General features: G+C 35.7%; 1 protein-coding gene across 1 annotated transcript in view; it reads left to right on the forward strand.

Moving 5' to 3' along the window:
* Positions 1–10,387, forward strand: part of LOC112458555 (muscarinic acetylcholine receptor gar-2) — a 49,455-nt gene that overhangs the window by 29,736 nt on the left and 9,332 nt on the right. The gene's annotated exons all lie outside the window — the stretch shown is intronic.

Consider the following 10,387-nt stretch of genomic DNA (forward strand, 5'->3'; position numbering starts at 1 on the left):
GTATTGTATATTTACGAGAACATTAATAGCTTTATTGTTTTATCACGTTTAATATTCGATATGTACCTAGTATATAATATTTATAAATATAGTACTCTAATATTTACAAGCATTATCGCATTACAAGACTATGATATTTTCCAATATTAAATTTTATGTAATAGATTACATGATGTACAGTCGCCGCCAATGATTCCTTTCCTGGGATAAGGGGGGAACATAAGAATACCTCAGGAAAGGAATCATTGGCGGCGACTGTACGCTACAAGTTACTGACAATACTTTTTATTTTTTTGCTTTTGTTGACGATTTAATTTCTTCGCTGAAGAATGAACAAACTGGACAGGGAAAGACGAGCAACGATTTCAATTAGCGATACTTGATTTATATTAAAAAAAAAAATCCTTGAGGAAGTCGTGGGTGTCATTGTTGATTTAAAATTAAATTAGTTTTCCGAGCAAAAGGTTAGAGCACGCTCATTTCTCATTAACTCAATTAGCGAATGTTCCCTGCATCCTTTCCTCACGTTCGCCGTTCGGATGTAGCATCACATTTTCTCACAAAATTAAATCTAGGCGTGTCCACTATGCCTACGCTTAATTAAAATATTGAGGAACTTGTAATTTCATATTCTGTACTTTACGGCGTATGTCGTAGAGTATACACGCGCACTCAAAATTAGATATACTAACATGTGTTGTAAGTTATGATTTTATTTTTAAACTTAAGATAAAAATGATCAGCAGCGCGCGTACGTATGAATCTATAAATCAACGAGCGTATTCAATTTCATCAACTACACAAAACAATAGAGGTATCATCCATCTTATAAGACCTGCCACGATACTTCCAGTTAAATTCCGATCGTACATTTCAAAGAAACGACTTTCATCGAAATGAAGTTTAAACGGAACTCGAGCTAGACGAATAACTTGGACATGATAAATATTTTGCGCACACGTTTTAAACACGGAGCCAATTCTGTCTCCCATCGACCTTATCAATCACGCTGAAGAGTCAAGGATGTCGAATGCACACGTCCAGGGGGGTTGATGTCACTTGATTTTTTTCATATATTCTCCTTCTAGCTGACCATTTTTCCCTTCATCATATTTCGAAAATGTACATCACGTCAACGATGTATTCACTCGCCTATAAGTTATTACATTCTTGCAGATCTTATCAAAATAAAAGCTCATCACGTCTTTCTCGCATAACGAATTGTATCGAAAGGTCAGAGAAAGATATAACTTATTATCTAAAGATTTTATTTAAAAGAAAAAATTCTGTCAGTTATTAGAGAATTTTGAAAGTCGGTACAACGAAAGAGATTAATGGTGTAAGATATTTGTGACAATAGCGTGTGTAAAATTCCTAATAAAGATAAAAAGAAAATATTGCAGTGAAGAAAGTCAAAGCAAGCTGTTTAATCCGGAGTGGCTTGAAAATTCTGTACAGAAAAAAAGAATGTTCTTGATTTGAAAATATCCTTATAGTTTTAACGTGGAAATCTTGAAATAAGATTATATTACGTTAAACTTACTTGAAGAATACTTGCTTAAAGAAAACTTGCTTGAATGAAGTCATTATATATAGTGCAACCAAGGAAAAAAATGTTGAAATAAAAAGTTAAAATTCTTATAAGAATTAAGATATAGATTGTTTCATATATAAGCAAGATCTCTATAATCTTCTTATAAGAATTTCAACATTTTTTTCTTGGTTGCACTATATAACGACTTCATTCAAGCAAGTTTTCTTTAAGCAAGTATTCTTCAAGTAAGTTTAACGCAGTTTAATCTCATTTCAAGATTTCCACGTTGAAACTAAAGATATTTTTTCAAATCAAGAATATTCTTTTTCTCTGCGACGCGATGACGTACAGTCGAACGCACCTGCGAGATTTCCGACTGAAAGGACGAGACTGGTTGGGTGGCGTGTAATTGGTGGAAATTGATACGCACTCCCTTCCTTGTTCGTCACGTCGGCTTCATAAAGCATACGTAGCCTGCGTGTGTAGCTTCGCGACACGGAACGTTTCATCTTAGCCATGTCACCGTGATGTCGCTCGCTGGTCTTTGTATTGATCAATTGCACTTTACATCGCGATGAAAACATGAAGAGGACCTAAGAGATTGATGTATATTGCGTTCACAAATAGATCTGTAATTTTTAGAAAGCCTGTAGCACAGTCGAATAAAGATATTCTCGGAACAATGATAGTTTAACGTTTCCTATTAAACTTATTTCTCTGTTTGATTTGTAACCCAGATATAACGTACTACGCAACATTGAAGGATATTATACCTAACATTATATCCATTTTTATTGAAACGTACTTAAACCGACGTATTCATGATTTATATACCATAAAATGATAATAACAGCAAAAATATTCTTTATATATTGCCTGTCTTTTACTTCTTTATTTCCATAAAGAGGCAATCAAATTATTTAACGGACGACTGATTTTTTTTGCATAAACAGTCACTTGGGGTGATTTTTGCACTATAATTTAACGTTATTAATTACATATTACGTATTTTTTATTGTCCTAGAATTTATTAGTATTTGAGGACAATATATATAGATTTACTCAACATTTTCTAAAAAAGTAAGAAGAGACCAAAAAATATTCAAACTTATATTATTATTTCGAGTTTATATAAACTCTAAAGAGTTAATATAAACTCTTACCATACTTTATTAATTTTTCTAACGTAAACGATCACTTGGGGTGATTTCTACGTCTTAGCTCCTAGCAAGTTTTAATAAGCTCTACTATGTACAGGTCCTAAATTTTTTCCATTGCGCGTATTAGGTGTCGGTACCTTCGAATGAAAGATAGGTTCGAAATCTAGATCGATCAATAAAAAAAATACTCTAACGTGAGTTTCATTTTTTCGACATTGGGGTGTAGAAATTACCTGAGGTGCCCATTCCCGAGTTAAGCGCGAGTTAGTACACCCATCTATCCATCGATTATATTGAGATTTACGAGAGGGTCCTAGATATATCATTTACCCAGATGTAACGTTCCATTTAGATATATATTGTTTCGAAAACTGGCCCAAGGTCGTGCCTGCTTGAATCTACGGCCTCCTTGGTTCTCTTTCCCCTTTTAATGATCCCAACGCTCGTTCTCTGCAATTTTAATCCCACACCATTTTACAGACTCCGGTAGTTCATAATACCAGCGTATTAAAGTTCTTATCGGAATCCTATTATGTAGATAATAGCGTCCTTTGTTTATCTAGCCCGATGTGGAGCGATATTTATCGGAGAAAGGAATAGATTATAAGCCATGCCGGCAGTTCGAAAACGATTCCTTTGAATCGTTAAACGACAAATCTTATCTCTCCGTTATTCTGTAATTTATTAGAGATAAATATGGAATTAATTTACGCCGTCAAATCAACAATGAAGTCGATACCGCGGATGAAGACAGCATCGCGACTATAGTGGAAAAATTTGTATTCTTTTCATTAGTCGCGAATAATGGAAGCAAAAATTTGTGTTTTTTTCATTTTTGCGCAAGCATTATTGAACGTGACAATATATAAGATCTATAATTGTTGTGGCAAAGTTGCGTAAGTACAGCGCGCGATTGCAGTGACGACGAGTGTAACCACAGGGGCTGCGATTTGCTTTTCGAGCGCCATCGGGTTGGTTTATCCGGCGGTTTCCAACACCACGCCGAGGGCGATCGGGCGCGCGCGCACGTACGTCAGCGAGAGTTATTAAATAGATTCGTTCAATTCCCCCGGGGCGATCGAGATTCCCCCTTCGCAGTCTGCTACATCACCGCGGCAACGCTATCATCCCACGATGTCGTAACACGTTTGTCGCCGTAATGTATCCAGCCCATATTTATAGAACCGCGTTTGCCTCTCCGCCAAAGTGTAAATCCGATTTCATCTCTATCCCATATTAAGGCTCTCGCATGCGCTGCTTGCGATAATCAAGCAGCGTCATAATAAGGTGCGAATCATTGTTTCGCTCTAAATACGTCGGCAAACGCGATACGTGTCGTACACTCTCTAAATCTCGTTGAGTGGTTTCGCCACTGATATATTAGAGTGATTGCGATAGTCACTCCAATAGAGAGGGTTGTAACTTTAATCTGAGTAAATTAGGACACTCATAAGGTAGGAGTAAATTATGTCACTCTACAATTTTGAGTGGAGAATTTCGCTCTAGAGTCATTTATCAGTCGATCTTCAGTGAAACATGATTTACTATAACTTTAGAGTGAGATCGTATCACTCCGGTAGAGTAGCCGCTCTAAAAATTTGAGTGAAAAAAATTCACACTGATCTACTGCACTCGAAAAGAGTGCTCTTTCAAGTGTTCAAATGGAGTGCGATTTCACTCCAACTTATAGAGCGCAATTTTACTCTTTCTTACAAGGGAACTTCGCGAAGTGGAAAATTCTGATTTTAATGAAACTTTCCACACATGTAGGGGGAGTAAAAAGATGAATTTAGATATTTTTTGTAGCGGCCCAAAAACGGGTTTAAGGGGTGAAACTACTGCTCATATGTAGAGCGGCTTTTTGCTTTTCTCGATATATTTCGAAAAGTATTCGAGATATCAAAAAATGTTTCAAATAAAAGTTTTATGGTAAAATCTCCTCTATCCAACAACATTAATATAATATTTTTTAAAAATAATTTTTTAAACAAAAATGTTTTTTTCAAAATTTTATTAATGTGGTTAAATAGAGATGTTTTTACCATAAAACTTTTATTTGACACATTTTTTGATATCTCGAATACTTTTCGAAATATATCGAGAAAAGCAAAAAACCGCTCTACATATGACCAGTGGTTTCACCCCTTAAAACTGTTTTTGGACCGCTACAAAAAATATCTAAATTCATCTTTTTACTCCCCCTACATGTGTGGAAAGTTTCATTAAAATCAGAATTTTCCACTTCGCGAGATTCCCTTGTTAGACGTTCAAGTTACATCAGTATCGCTGGCGAATCACTTGAAGTGCACAAGCTCAATTTTCACTTTTCGTTACACTTGCATTTCACTCGTTTTGAGCGATATTTCACTCTTCGATTTTTAAAGAGTATATGCGACGGCATTCGACGAAGAAATGAAGGATCGTCATTTTCACGAGTAATTTTTACACGAGAAAGAGCATCATGTTTTACGAAAGGTTTTGCTGTACAAAATCCAGTTACAGTTAATTAGATTTTATCATGCGTTCTCAAAAGTTGTTTAGTCCAAGCAGTACGAACGAATCTTTGTAGAGGAAGAAACTTTCGCGAAGTTAAAAAAATCTCCGGCGACTCCTGAGAAGACCTGTGTTTCTCTTTACTGTTGCAAGGTGTAATTTCGTGTGTACCCAAGCTGTACCCAAGTTCTACCACTTTAATCCGCGGACTTACGTACAGTATCTTCTCTGTTAGTGCAAGGTGATGAGAGAGTAAACAGCGAGCGAGGACAAAGAGGAGAAATGTAAAGAAAGAATGTATGTTCGGGTAAAAGTGATATAATATTATTACGGAGATTTATATTACATAAAAATATTCTCTAAAAATAGCACATACAAAACAAGCGAATACTTTAATTGATTACGTAAATGTCTAATTAACTCGATTAATCAGTAAAATTGTATAGCTATTAATGTGACGTGTTATTATTATTATGTTATATTAATCTTGATATGTCAATATCAATACATTTTCATCATTAAAGGATTTAAATTATGTTTTGGGAAATTACATACAAGATGCTATTGTGCGACGTTAGTAACAAGAAATAATGCGATTGCGTTTATATGAAAGAGTATAAAAAAGAGAAAAAACGAGGACAAAATCTTTATTCAATAATGCACTCTCTAGAAGATATTCTTCCTTTGAATATATACACAGTTTCTATCTTTTAAGTTCTTTGTACCATTTGATATGTACATTGCAAATATATCAAATTATATTAAAAAGTATCTTCTGTTATATTAAAAGAAGATAGATAGATCTCTCTCAGAGATCATGACTTTGAAAAAGGGAAAAGCTATTTTCCGAGAGGGAAAGATAAAGGACGTGGTGCGTCAGGAAATCAGCGTTCTTCTCCAGCGCGTGCATTTTATAATTATCATTCGCAATATCACAGGTATTGACAAAAATCAAGCCATCTTACACGTAATATAAAAATATTACGTGCAGTAAGATGGCTTGATTTTTGTCAATACCTGTGCGCTCCCTCTTCAAAATTGATTCGAAGTTGCTTCTCGGCCTTGAAGAGGATGTACAAGAGGACTTAAAGAAAACCGTGTCACTTGAAGATGTACTATTGAGAGGAAATAACGCTATCTGCGCCCAATATTAGCCTGCAGCTATGGGTTATGTATTTTGTGTCCGGTGAGGAGGATAGGGCAGCCTTTTAAAATGTTCCATTCAGCAACTGGGCTAGAAAATAAAAATAAGGTTCTCCCAGAGGCGATTGCAAACATATGGCGAAGAAAGCGTGTAGTCAGTGGAACCACAAACGCGGTGGCTGTTGTCGATCCCTAGGAGTGAATTGTCAGTAGTCAATTGAAAATCGTGTTAATAAAAACAGTGATGTTAGATAAAAAATGATTTTCAGAAAAATTACTGTAACAACGCAAAAAGATATATGCGTATAAGATATTTCTTAAGAAATAATTAGGAGAATTTCAATAATATAAGTACATGAGATTTAAAATATAGACGTTCTTTGATCAAACACAAAACATTTATTGTTATCGACTATTCTTTGATCAACTTAAAATTTTTCGATATTAATAAAAATTATATTGATCGTTAAAGTACTTTACTAGTTATTAGTTTTTAATAAACTTGTAATTATAAATGAATATCCTGTTGCATTTCATTTAAAATTAGCTGATCTCAAATTGCTTATCGAAAATTTCTAATGATTGTACGTTATATATTCTTGTAAATCAGCTCGATTTGACAAACAGCAAATCTAGGCTGGTTTATTGAACCGAGTCTCTCGCTTGCCATAGTATTTACGATACGCTGGAACAACGACACCGCGACTTGTTGCCGTCGGTCTCGGCGTCATTCCGTATTCTTGCTCCGCCATCTCCTTCCATGTAATTTTTCCCCGCTTACACTGCGGTCCAACTTTTTTATTCGCTCCTCTCTTTCAGCCGCCCTCTTCAGCCTTTCTCCTTCCAGCGCGGCCCTTCCATCCGTCCGTATGATCATGCCATTCCACGGCGATGATCCTCTGCTCATCAAGGCTTGTACAGCTTCCACCCTTTGCCACCCTCTCTCGGCGTACATGTACACAGGCGAAACCAGCTCGCGCACACCTAAAAGGGACGTGCACACAACACAGCTCTGTCACCGAGCCACGGTTATTGCGCTACGGTGTTAACGAATGTCCACGCGATTCGATACACCGGCTCAATGTCCATTCGACTGGCAAGATACCGCCGTGTAGCTGGCTGCGGGCTGACAAGTCACACTCAACGAATGTAGCGGGGACAATGGATCGCATGAATAAAATGGAGCAAATGCTTTGTTTTTTACTTCTCAAGGCGAGTGCTCGGGGGGATATGACGTCAGTACGATTGTTTTTATAAGTAAGAGGTCTTAGAAAATAACCTGAGACGGTACAAATGATCAAAATTATGTATATTTTCTATTATCTTTTGTTCCGAATTACACAAATCTATTAATATTTTTTCACTAAACTTAGAAATCTGTTTTTTAGCAGCTAAATTATTCGATCTAATTGACGATGCCGATTTAATACTTATTCCTTTCATTACCATTTCTCTCATCTTTTTAATAAAATCATAATCTATAAATTCCCTAAATTAATATTTATATATATTCGTTTCTCAAGGAATACTTTCGATGCACTAAACGCATATAAATATAAATTGCATATTTTTAAAATAATACTGGATACATATACACTATTGTCTGCCTGATGTAAAATAGATATTTTTAGCGTTAATAAAGTCGGAGCTTCGTGTGTGACGGTTTAGAAGGGATATCCTTCTAGCGAACTGAATTCCCCCCTTGTGTCTTATAATCCACCTGGTGTGTATCTCATCTTGTAACGCCCTTTGCCTTTTTCTCGTTGCTTCTGTCTTTCTCTCGCGAGAAAGAAGACTTTCTGAAATGTTGATACTACGCGCTCACGCAAATGACAGGAAGTAGCTGCTGTAGTTTACGTCATTTTATATTAGACCGAGTTAGCACGCGCAGTTAGGGAAGGGATGCAAATATTGAGTTACAAGTTTTTTCATTACATCGCGCAATCAGTTCGTAATTTTACTTCGATGAAATTAAGCACTTTTTCGTTCACAATTTAAATTGTTAAGCAGTTAAACGGACATGCTTCTCGCGAAGCAAGAAACTCGAGATATTATATAATAATATTGCATAATAATTATAACAATAACAATTTATCATTAAAATAAAGCTTCAAGCAAATTTTATGTAAATATTTCTTAATTAAGATTACAAATTATTATACTAAAATATTAATTCCAAAAAATTAATTAAACTGCAATTTTCTAAGTATTTTTTCTTTCAACGTTTTTTTTCTTATTCATGCAAACATTCCATATTATAACTTATGAAATTTGTGAATAAATTAGCATGCTGTGTCAACAAACGTCGTTTCTTTCGCTGAGTAAAAATTTCCTTTCCCATTATTACGATAACACTTTTCCTAATTCCTTTTATGTGAGTGAAACCACATTTCAGATAATTAAAAGCGGTCGGTTCTTTTTTAGTGAGCGGTTTCACAATAGCTTCGTGAAATTCGTATAGAAGTACAGCAGTAACGAGGACAAGTATTTACGAATGATTTCACGATAGGGCTATACAAGAAAGAGATGCTCGCGAATAACGAGAACAAAAGTATATTTACTCTGGGGAGACAAAGGGAAATCTCATGCCTTATTCTTTATTCTCGCGATTTCTCAGATACACCGGGGATCTGCCATCGTAATAACGTTAACGTGAGATTCATCAATTTGTAAAATTCACTGAAAGTAGAGCTGAACGTGCGATGGAGAAATTAATAAAAACCGTTTCTGCCATGTTTTATTTACGGAAATAAAAATTTCCAAGCGTTAAATATATCGATGCTTAATATCGAAAAATTTCTCACTATAAATATAATAACAAATCATATTGATTTTAATAAATTTTCTCATTGTACTTTAAAACATGTAAATTCGTGTTTAATTCGATTTTATAAATCTGCAATTGTTTTGCAAAAATGACCTAGTTAGCCTCTTACGAATTTAAATGCCAATAATGTCAAATGAAAAAGTTGAAGTGAATTTAAAAATTTTACTTTGCGTACCTGTGAAAAAAAATGGTGATTCTATAAGCACAATTATATGATGTAACGTACAATTCAAAATATTCAAAAAATTACCCGTGCTTTGCGTCGACATGCTCCTACGGTGACGTAATGCCATGCTTGTCGACGTTGAATACCGAGAATTTCTTTGACGTCGAAGAAAGCACGAAAATCGAGGGCTTATCACGGGTCATATACTCAAACAGCTTTATCCTCCGGTGAGAACTCCGGTGCAGTCGAACTTTAGACGCGATAATCTGTGTGACTCGTGTTCTCTCCTCGCTGAAACGACTCGCTAAGCTGGAGTTAGATTTCTCATTCAGTCTCATAATAGGGTGTCCGGAACTGCATTGGCAGCTCATGCATAAAGTGTTTGCATTATTTTAACATCAATTGTCAGGTTCAACTGTTGAATCGCTATTTTTACGTGTAAAATATATACAAAATATATGTTCATAAATATTATGTAGTCAGATTGTATCGAGCAAAATTGCAAGATGGAGTTTTCAAGTAATTCTGTGATTTGTAAAAGATTATATCTCGATATATTTGTAAAAACTATTTGAATAAAGAGAATGACATTAATAGTTTTAATTTATTACAAAAATGCGCTTGCGCGAGAATGAATAAAGGACAATAGCGTGCGATTCGCTGCTAAAGTGGCGCAATAACGATAAGAATTGTCTGATAGCTCTGATTCAAAGCCATTCAGTCTCTTATCTGAATTACGGGAAAAGCTGGACTATCGCTGGGTAATTTCAGGACTATATGGATGTACCAATCGACTACTTGAATGATTTAAAAATGGGTTCGCCCTCTTTAAGGCATACCCTGTCTCGCTTTTTGCCTACCGGCGATGAGACCGGGCACGGGGGTTGAATGCGGTTCCATTCATGCTTATTTCAAGCTCATTGTGCGCCCGGTGTATTCAGCCTTTGACTCGTTTCTCGTGTCCTCACTGTATGCGACGCTCCAGAGAGAGAAAGAGAGAGAGAGAGAGAGAGAGAGGGGGGAGAGAGAGAGAGAGAGAGAGAGAGAGAGAGAGAGAGAGAGAG

This window comes from Temnothorax curvispinosus, unplaced genomic scaffold (genome assembly GCF_003070985.1).
Source record: "Temnothorax curvispinosus isolate PA1 unplaced genomic scaffold, ASM307098v1 QBEX01008992.1, whole genome shotgun sequence".
In the NCBI taxonomy this organism is placed as follows: Eukaryota; Metazoa; Arthropoda; class Insecta; order Hymenoptera; family Formicidae; genus Temnothorax; species Temnothorax curvispinosus.